Genomic DNA, 11244 nt, shown 5'->3' with positions numbered 1-11244 from the left:
TTTATATTTTCTTTGGAGAATACATTTTACAGACCTGCCTAAAAGGTAACCAAGAGCTGAATACAGAGCACTGGGCAAGTGTAGTAGTCAATCCCTGCTCAGAAAAGCTTTTGCAATCTCAAATACCATGTTTAAGCCTTTTTTCTTTTTTTTTTTTTTTTTTTCCAGCTGTTGCTGTTTGAACATGGCTTTCAGTGAGGAAGCTGAGCAAACAGGTACCTTCTCTGTAAAGGAGCAGCAGTTTTGGGGGTCTCAGAACATCTGGGCAAATAGCAGAGTTCATGGTTGGAATTCTTCCTGCTGCCAGGGGCCATTCAAGTAACAAAACTTTTGGTGCTTGACTGCCTGGTGAGGCAGCCAGGGTGAGTGAGGTGCAGCACCACAAATCCAGGTATCACAGTAGACCATTGCACATCTCCTGTTACCCCAGCTTCTGTGCCAGAAACATTCTCTCCCAGTTTTCTAGTAAATCCTGACTGCTCTTAGCCTGAGTTGGTGATTTTTCATCTCTTGAGCAGGACCTTCCCAGTGTGGTCAGTTCAGTTTTACTGGACTTGTATAAATACTCTGGTTTTGGTGAATCTTCAGCATGGTGTGCCTGGATCCACAATGTTATTTTGCTCCCACCAAGACTGATGCTGTCATGACAGCATCTGAACAGGGAATCCCAGTGGTCTAGCTCGAGGGACTGTGTTGTCACTGGGGGAATTACAGATGTTCAAACTGAAAAAAAAAAAAAAAGATAAAAAAATTAGTTAAGTACCATTCCTCCTGGCACTAAGCAACCAAATTCCCCAAGGATTTTTGCAAAGCATTCCTCATAATATCCATCTCTTCATCTGATTAAAACCTCTTCTTTGTTTAAAATTAAACCTCTAATCCTTTCAGTTTTCTAAAAATATTCACACTTTTAGCTGAGATGCAGCTAATTGGTGACAACTTTGTATTCTGAGTCTTACTCATTTCTCATCAAATGCAAGAGTCAGGCTTCACTGATTCTTTATGCTGGTTAAAAGCTTTACACACTGGATGCATCTTCCTGTTTTATGAAAAAGAGAGCTTGTTTGGGTTTTTTTTCCCTTAATGTGCATGAAATTTTGAAGGTCATCTCCTCCTAAGGCTTCTGACCTGGCTTATTATTACAGTTTTCAGTGTTTCTGTTCTCTTTCTCTGGCATCCTCTTTACAACAACTGAGAGAAGACACTGTGTATTTTAAGGTCTGCTGGTGAAACAAAGTCACGTCCATGAATAATTGAGCCCAAATCCAGTGCTATAATCTATGTGGGCAGGATGCAGATCCATTAATTCCATTAGGAGCCTGTGTGTAGGACAATCCTGTGAACAAACCCAGGGAAATCAATGATTTCTGGTGAGTTAAATTCATTGTCAGGGAGAGGACTTGCATATGGAATGGAAGTGACAGCACATAGAGGATGAGATTCTGGCACTGTCCATGTCAGGGATGGGAGTTTTGAGTCAATAGTTTAGATTCCACACATGGCTTGCTGTTTTCCTCCCTCCAAGTTTTACAGACATGCAATTATTTGTACAAGTAGGACAGGACTGGCAAATTCAATAAGGCAAGTTTTTGATAAAGGTCTTTGGCTAATTTAGTGCCAGACTTGGAAAAAAAAAATATATAGCCTTAGGTTGTTGAGATTAATGAAGTGCATTTTGGTGGTGTCCTGAACTGGATGCATTAGCAAATAAGCCAAGATAGCACCAGCAGACTAATCAAGCAAAATGCTTGACTTAGGGACTCCAGCAACTAAAAGAGCTCATTGAGGAGCCAGAAGTAAATAAAGCCACAGTAAAATAGGGATGCAGTGGGCTTCTAATTGCTCTGGGCTAAACAGATACAGAGCACCCTACATGGAAAGAGACAGAAAATGGGAAATCCCTCTAGAAGGTGCCAGGCTGACGTTGCCTCTGTACAGTAGAGCAAGCCATCTCTTATTATCACTTCCATCTCTCATGCCGGGTTTTGTAGTGTGAGAAAGAATTAGGTTTAGCAAATTAGGTAAGGGAAAGGGAATTTGGAAATGACATCCCCAGTGATTGATGATACTAATAAGTGTTGTGTCAAGGAGATCCCCTTCCCCCCTCACACAGGGCACATCCACACTGCCTGGACACAAACGTCACTGCATTCCACGTATATCGAGCTATTTACAGAGGGGGAATAAAAAATGCACACAACAATATTTCTGCATGCAAAATCTGTGCAATTCTAAGTATGCACACACTATTCATCCAAGAAGAAGAACAGAAAGAGGGACACAATTTATATGCACAGAAAATATGTATATTTTAAAAATCCCCCTGCGTACGTATCTCCCTTTACAAAAAGATAATGGAACCAAACCATGACAGATGATTGTTAATCTTGCACTGCAGGAAACTCCAGCTCAGTTCCCTGGGTTTGCTTCATTTGAGGCAAAATTCAAACCATTCCCCTGAGGGGAAGGTGTTCTGCAGAGGAAATATTTTTGCTTGAGTATGTTCGTTCAAACAGGGAGAGCTGGCAGTAGGGTTATAGTAGGATGTGGGAGAGGAGTCATATTTCTCTGCATCAAATGATTCAGAGCAAAATTTGAACCTGTCTGTCACACATCAGTTCTTAAACCACCAAGCTGGAGGGGGCTGCCAGGGTGGCAAGACTGGCAGAGATAAAAATGAATATAGGGCCACATGTGTCCCTAGACTGTCCACGGCTGAACCGCAGCTCATTTTCCATCTTCCTAGAGTTTCAAAGGTGCTGGATAGTGAAGTGAGGAAATTCTGCATTTGGGGTCTTTAAGTCCTGCTTCAGCTTAAGCTGGAACATTTAACATATTCTCAGCTACTGGCAGCACCTGTATCCAGGAACTCTGAATAAACACAGGAGTGTGTGGAAGCTTAATAATCTTTTTGTGGCTGCAATAGCACCCAGCTGACAGATTTGGGTGCTGAAGGATACCTAAATACCATTTGAAGAGCGGACCTCTGTTGCTATGGTGATGAGAACTGTATAAAAAGCTACACAGAATGGAATAAAATACTGTGTTTAAATAGATCCACGGAGATCTACAAGTTTATTTCTTTTTTAGGTTTCATACTCATGCACACCGTTGTGTGCCTGCCATAGCTCCAATTTCCTTCTTCAGTTTGACACATGGGATTAGGTGACACGGAGTGCACTCTGTGCTCCCCGTGCAGCTGAGCCCAGACGCTCCAAGACTTGGAGTGCAGCAAAAACTGGAAATGCTACTTTTGCCCACTCAACAGGAACGTGTTAATCACATAGGAAGTATGTGGTGAGTGGTGTTAGATGGTATTTCAAAGATGTAGATGTGTGTGTGTGTGTGTGTGTGTGTGTGTGTGTGTGGACAACAGCCTTCTTTGTTGCAGACTGAACTGGGGGCTATCACCACATGGATGTCTGCAAGCCTAAGATTTCAGTATTGCTCACTCCAAAACACAGTAACTGTAAAATTAATGCTGACTTCTCTCCCCCAGGTATTTCCTTCTCTCTCCCCAACATTTTAATCCAGAGTACAACCACTGTCAGGAGACAGAAGGGGCCCCACACACACACTCACTCCTTGGTCTCTGTGAGAATCATTTTGGAGCATAGGAAGACTCTGTTCTGCTGTCAGCTGAGAGGCAGCTTTTCACCACTCCAGCAAGCAGAGTTTCCCTTCAGCAGGGTCCTTCTGAAGTATTCCCTAACTCTTCACACCGTGATGAGAAACTCACAGTCAGCCTGTTCAATGTAATGGCAAACATGCAGCTCTTCAGCTTACAATAGCAGATGGATACAATTCTTCCAGTTTTCTGGTGCACTGGTTTTTAGAGCAAAACTTTTGCTCTTAGTTCTTTTGTGTTCTAGTCTCCTGCTCTGACTTAGTCTCACTTGAGAAGTCTGGGACTGCATTTCAGCTACAAAATACGCTAAAAATCATTTAAATCACAGAATCACAGAAATGCTGGTTGCAGTGGACATCTGGAGAACCCTAGTCTCCATTATTCTACTCATCACCCAAAAGGGACCAGGCCTGTCACCTTGCGTAGCTGAGATATGCAAACTTCTTGGAGGTTGAGCAACATTTCTAGTGAGCTCTTCCACTGCTGTGCCTCCTGCTGAATTTTTTTTTCATGTTCAGATTGAAACACCAAATCTCATTTTGTAGTCTTAGATCTTCTTATAGTAGCACTACCAAGAAGGGTTTGGGTCTTCTGTCTTTGTAGCTGCTGATCAAGTCCTTTTAGTTACAAGTTTGTCCCTTAGCCTTGTCTCCAGAAAGGCAAGCCAGACTCAACTCCCTTGGCCTCTTTTTGTGAGCCATGAGCTCCCAAGCCCATGACATTTTGGTAGTTCTCCATTACAGCTGCTGCAGTTTCTTCCTATCCTTCTTCAGCTGGAGCCCAAAGCAGACATAGATGGGATTTCATGAGCCCAGCACTCTGCTCACTGCCAGCTTTCAGCCAGACATCAAGCCACTGATTTCTTCCCATTTCTTCATGAAATCAAAGGGCACCTAAAAATCTGCAGGCATCACAGCCTCGAGCATCAGTGCTCCTGAAGCAATTAATGTGGTATTTTCAGCTGTGCCCAGAAGTTTCTCATTTTTGAACAATCTGAGCAGTTCAACATTCATCTTAGACATGACTCCTGTTGGTACCCACAAATGAGGCATCTGTCCTGCATGCAGGGGAGCCTAAGCCTGTCATCAAGGAGAAAAAGACCAGATGATTCACAGAAAGGCAGCAAATAACCAGCAAAGTCTACTGTGACAACTCACTGCCAGTCTCCTGTCAGTGACCCTGCAGATTTCTCTTTTCCAGGATACTGGCTGCCTGTGACATTTTTCCTTCATCCAACATTCAAATTAGAATGATCAGAAGCTGACCTGCAGAGTCTAGTTCATCATGAATTTTTTCTTACTGATTGCATAAATAATCACAGGCAGGAAAGTGCCTTTTACATCAACACACAATTGCATGAGCTTTTTTAAGAACATAAGGAGGAGTATGTTGAGTGGTAAAGCCATGCTTGAATTGTCTTATTTATCTTGTAAGTCTAAAGGCCTGTCATGTGCAAAGCCACAAAGCTGTCTGTTTAACCTAGACTCATCTCCATTTTCTAACCTATTAATGCATTTGGAGTGCATGGGTAAACATGCATTTAGCACTGATGTTCTTCTGGGATACTCTTTTCTCTGGCTTCTGAGAGATTTTGTATATTTTGCACCCTTTTTTTGAGGTATTAATGGCAGAATCATAGGCAAATTCAAGGGATTAGGATGGGATTCTTTCTTAAACAAAAGAAATGTGCAAAAGCAAAGGAATAGGCAACCTGCTATGCAAATAAAAACTATGAGGTTAAGTACAAAATAGACATGGAATTGCCTGGAGGAATATGATGAAAAGAGGCACAGATCTGTGAAAACATGACAAGGAAAAGGTTATCAGCTTCCTGCATTCAACAAAATATGGGGACTGTGCTGTGAGGTCAGACTCATGGAAAAATCTGCCTTTTGTGTGACCCACCTCATCTTTGGTCTTCAAGGAAAGATGGACAAATGCAGCACAGAGGTGGCTTCATCTCGGGTAGTGAAATTTCTGAATAAATTCTCTCCATTTCATCCGAGTGACGTGTCTTTCCAACAGATGATTGAAGGTCATAGGAAGGAAGATTGGAGACTCTGTTTGGTTATGCAGTTGGGGTAGCAAATAGAGAAAATGAGTCACAAGCTCTAATATTAAACATAGATGTCTTTCCATTTCCCAGAAAGTGGTCTTTATATGCAGGCTCTGCAGCCACTCAGCCAGCTGGCACAGGAGCCCCAGACACCTTCTGAGCATTCTTTCATGTCACTGTGGCAGAATTTTCCTCTGTTCCCTTCTCTTCTGGCACAGCTATGGAGCCTGTTTGTGGCTGGCCAGTCTCTTCAAGCTTCAGATCTGTGTTCAGCATCACAGCTGGGCCCTGCTGCTACCAGAGCTAATTAGAGTCCTGCAGGTCACTGCCTTCATGAAGATGTGTTTGTTGTTTTGTACCAAGTACACCATTCCCTGGCTACTGGCACTTATCCTGCTTTCAGCACTGAGCCCTAAAGCTCTAAGACACCGGAGAAGACAGACTGTCAGTACAATAATTAGGCTGAAACACAGAAGAAAAGCAATCCATTTTCTCCTGTCACAGCTAGCATCACTTCTTAGGTCCTCTCTCCCACTCCCCTCCCAGATTGCTGTGTGGTGTGTGTAATGGAAGCATGCTCCAATTAAAGCATTTGGGTCTAGTTTGTTGCATGTATGCTGCATAGGGAGCTGTGCTGCAGGTTTGTGGGGTGGATCTTACAGGGGAATGACACTTGTTCATCCCTGAAGGGGAAGGTTCACAGGCACACAGGGAAGCTCACAGCTCACTTCTCTGGGTACAGTCTCTATCCCTGCACATCCCCCTGCTGCTGGCAGTGCTGGCACTCCATGTCCCTCACATTGGCTCAGCTAGGACACTAAACATCTATCTCTGCTTTTCTTTATGTAGGTTAATGTGGGGTTTTTTCTACTACAAGGTCCAAAGATCAGAGTAAATGCAAGAGAAGCAGTTAGACCACAGGATCTGTACAGGAGGACATAAGATTTTTGCAGACTGAACTGAAGGCTGAGCTGCCTCACAAAACCTTATTCTAAGTACCTGGGCTGTGACTGACTGGGGGAAAACAAAATAAAACCAACTCCAGGCTTAAGCTTTTCTTGGGAATATTTAGCCTTTCAAACATGCATGCACTAAGCAAAGATCAGCCCATGAGAGAGACACTCTCCATAAAGTATTTGTAGCATTCTCTTAAAGGTGCTACACTTACATGCCATATCTTATGTCAAGAAAATCTTGACATATATTATGTCAAGACTCATCACAGAATCAAAGAATGGTCTGGGTTAGAAAGAACCTTAAAGATCATCTAGCTCCAAATCCCTGCTGTGGGCTGGGACACCTTTCACTAGACCTGGTTGCCCAGAGCTTCATTCAACATGGCCTGAAACATTTCCAGGGATAGGAAATGAACCCTGACTTTTGCATCCTGAGCACAGGTAACATCAGTAAAAAACTATCAAGGAAAGAGTGGCTCTTTATTTTTTTTGGAGCCTTCAGATATGTAGTGAATGTCTAAAGAGGAAATTCTGTGGCAATGGTAAAACAAGAGACACTTTTTTATGCAGTGTATGGATCAGTCTGATGACAACTGTCTGGTTAGGTATGGAACAAATCCCATTCTCAAAGAGGCACAAGTGAAACACTGTTTTACTGATCAACTTCAGTGATAGTTGCCAAGGGTTATATCCATGCAGCATCCAGAATTAGACCCTTTGTGCTTAATTTCCAGGCAAGGTTAAAACCTTTTTAAATAATGAAAATATGTGAATGTGGATTGCATACTGTGCTGAAGCCTCTGGAGCCTGACTCACTGGGGTACTGGAGGTGTCTAACTGCTGGCACAAGTGCAACTTCCAAACCAGCCATCTTCCAGACCTCCCTGGTACCTAAATTATATAGATACCATGGCTGTCCTCCTGTACAGAAATCCCTGTGGCACCTGAATTTCAACTACTGCTGCTCCCTATCTCAGGCTTACAAATCAAACGTTTCCCTGCTTGCTGTGCTCATGGGACCTGAGCTATTCCATGCTGCACTAAAAATATACATATTCATTAAGGCATAGGGAACAAGAAGCTGTAAAGAGTTGACTCTGCAGCCTTGAGGGTTGGATCCTTACCTGCACTGGAGGAGAGGCAGGGCTGGCTGCCTTGGTCTGCACCCTCTGAATTGCAAATGCAGAGGAAAGGGCTTCTATTACATTGAGATTAATTCATGGGATTGACCAAGACTGCCACACCCTGTCTCAGTTAATACCCCATTGGCAGAAAGTTTCATAGAGGGGAGATCTGGCTGTGAGTTTCTGTCCCTAAACAAACAAAGCAGGGATTTTGTCTCAGGGATACCCAAACAGCTGGGGTTTGCATTTGTAGCAAGGAGGAGTGTTTGTAAGTGTCTGTGTTTTTTGAGAAGATGCAGGGATATGGAGGGAAAGGATGGTTTCAGGATCTGCTACTTTGGGAAAGAGAGAAAATTTGTCAGTGAAACAGATGTCAAGCACCTCAGAGTCATCAAATTGCAGGTGAAAGTCTATCTGTGCAAGCCCAGTGCCATGGCACCTGGCAAAACTGACCAGTGGAAACTTTTGTATTTAGGGAATTAAACATTTTCTGTTTAAATAAATTCAATTAAAGTGAGGAGAAGACAGTTTTAAAAATTTACAGTTAGACTTAGAGCATAAAATGGCTGCTAATATCCTAATCTGTCCTTGTAAATCCAGCCCCAAGGCTTTTACTCACTTTTTTATTGTAAGTTATTATTTTTAACAACTTGTTCTCTCTCTCTACAGAATTTTCTAAAAATAGTAAGGATAATAATATGGGTGGGAAAACCACAAAATCCAAAGACCCTAGGGGGCAGAGCCAGCAGCACACAAATGATCACCCTCTCCCCTGACTGCATGGCAGGCAGTTATCAATGCCAGTCTGATTCCCTGTCTCCACTCTCGTGGTATCAGCAAAACAAAAGGGGCCAAGCAAATCCCTGGTGTCACTCCAAGGAAGTTGCTGGAGCTACCTCAGGCCTGGGTTTGCCCAGCACATTTAGCAGAGTGATGTATGCTAATGTGCAGGCATCTCCCCAGGTGCATCTGCACTTGCCCTTGGTCCACACCAGTATCTGTCCATCACTGCATTTCTCTGCTTGTGGTTTGGATTCCTGTGAAATATATTCTTGCCTCTTTTGTTTAACCTTTCTCTTCCAGTTTTTGTCTGCCTTGTGAGTTCTGCCTAATTAGGAACCTTTCAAATTCCCTTGTGGCCTCGAGTTTTCTCATGCAGAATTTGGAATTAGTGCATTATTTTGTGGCTAGTTTTCAGGGCCAGGTTCATGCTTTTAAAGTGCTAAAATAACAATTAACAATACTTTGCACTTCCATACAATTTTTTTTCCTCTGGGGATCTGAAAGCACTTTATAAGCTGCAATTAATTAAGGTTGAATATTATGAAGGGAGAAATGTATAGGGACACATTTCTACTGTAGGAATGCATCCATTTCTGGGGTAGCTAGTAATGTCTAGTTTTAAAGTTACTACAACACATTCAATACCAGACAGCAGTTTTTAGACTGTAAAAAACCAACACAATAACCAGGTGAATGTGCAAAAGAGATTAATAGAATCAGAATGAAACTACAGAAATCAATTTTGACCACATTGCCAAAGTCAGGCCCCCTCTCACCCATGGCCAGAAATGCTGCTTCATGTCCTGCACAGAAGCCGCCAGCCCTGATAACTGACTCAAACTGGGCCTTAAGGCTCCCACACATGATGCTGGGACTCAGATTTGTTCCTAAATTCAGAGGAAATAGTGCCACCTACTGAACCAGCACCCCACCAAGGACCAGTGCTCAGGGTAAACTCCTGAAATGAGTGATACCCACACCCAATATGCAAAATCCAGCATGTTTTCTAAGTGATGTATATACAGTACATATACAGATAGACAGGCAGACAGCAGAACAGTCAATATGCCAGAAAAGATGCAAACTGGGGCTTGTGTGATAATACCAGTTTTTTATTACAGCAAGGAGAAAAGACTTGAGTGTGGACTGAAGTACCAGCTGGGAGCTGTGTATTTTCAGGCCCCACAGTAACTAGCAGTCATGTCTTGCCTTTGCTTCCACAGCCTTCAGCATGTTAATGAAGGAAAGAGTGTTTATTATTTTGAACACTCCTCCTCCCTACAAGGATAGTATTAATGATGTAAGGAAGTAAACAACTTGCTGAGCCACAAAGCTCTAACAGTCATTAATTTCCAAGGAACTATCCTCACACCAATCTAGGAACTGCAGCATTGAAGAATGGTGTGAATAAATATGAACACAGACACATGCTGGTTTACAAATATCAGACACTGGTCCAGTTTGTCAAAACTGCTCCTTTTCAATAGTTTCATATTTGGATGATGACAGCTAAATCCACACAGGTTTAGCCTCAGTTTTGCCCACATTCTTTGCTGCAGTGGCTGGTGCAGGCAACATGGTTGAGGCTACTGATCCTAATGCAACCCAAGCATAGACCAACAGGCACCTGCAGCTCTCTCAGCACTTCTGATACCACCAGGGCCAAGCTGGGGTAAATCTGCTGGTGGAGCTCAGCATGGCTGAATAAAAACTAGGAGAAAGCCATGGTAAACCTTGTGCATGCCTGATGACTGACCATGCAGTTCCCTCCTGCTTGCTGTCTCTTCCATGTGACTCTTCACAGCTTGGCTGTACCCTGGTTTGGCTTGGAAAGAAGAGCTGGCAATTGCTCTCATCCAGGATACAGTAAATCAGGGCTGGAGATCTGGGAAATGGGAGAACATTTGTTCCTGCATCAGAGGAAAGCTGAGAGCTAGATAATCCCCATCTTAAATCAGTACTCTGCTGCCACACAGTTCATAACATAACAAATGGCACCATCCAGTACTAGAATCCTGCCTTTATAGAAAGGAGCAGATGGAGCAGATTTCACCTTAATAGAAAGGTAATGGAGCAGATTTCAAAGGCATGAAGACAGCTAACATTTCCAGTGAGTCTCCTATTCTTTCCTCACACATCACAAATAAGGGAGACAGGATCAACCTCTGGAAGAATTTATTGTTGCTTATGCCTTTTCATTGACTGGCAAAAAGATTTAGGTAGCTGCATCCATCTCTTTTTCCTTCTGCCCAGGCCTCTAAAATTTAAACTATATATGCAAGCTAGATCTGCTTCATTCAGGCCACTTTCACAGATTGATGGAACCATAGAATAGTTTGGATTAGAAGGGACCTTTAAATTTCATCTAGTCCCACCCCCCTTGGAATGAGAAAGGATATCTCTCAGGTTGCTCAGAGCCCCAACAACATCCCTATTTCCAGGAATGGGGCCTCTGCCACCTTTCCAGGCAGTAGTTCTCATCACCCTTTTGCTGTACTTCATCAGGGCTTTTTGTGCAGTGTCAGGAAGTCTAGACCTCAGGCAACTCTGCAAAATGCAGGCAAAATCTGCAATTCAGGATCAGCTCTCAGCAGAGCTTATGAGTGCAAAGTCAGCTCAAGGCCGATCCTTACTACAGGTAAAATTCAATTCAGCAAAAGCAAAACAAAATATTTAGAGGAAGACTGCGGGAAAAGC

The 11244-nt window shown here is 43.0% G+C and overlaps 1 long non-coding RNA gene across 1 annotated transcript; it reads right to left on the bottom strand.

Annotated features, from left to right (window-relative positions):
• Positions 1-3600: 3600 nt before the first annotated feature.
• LOC306800449 lies at positions 3601-10935 on the bottom strand. Its single transcript, XR_013773834.1, has 3 exons — positions 10281-10935; positions 5534-5688; positions 3601-4707 (listed from the first exon to the last, which is right to left on the bottom strand). It is a non-coding gene; the product is annotated as an uncharacterized lncRNA (long non-coding RNA).
• Positions 10936-11244: the final 309 nt, after the last annotated feature.

Source organism: Erithacus rubecula (genome assembly GCF_903797595.1).
Source record: "Erithacus rubecula genome assembly, chromosome: 3".
Classification (NCBI taxonomy): domain Eukaryota; kingdom Metazoa; phylum Chordata; class Aves; order Passeriformes; family Muscicapidae; genus Erithacus; species Erithacus rubecula.
The sequence above is the reverse complement of the archived record's forward strand: the minus strand, read 5'-3'. Positions and strand labels throughout refer to the sequence as shown.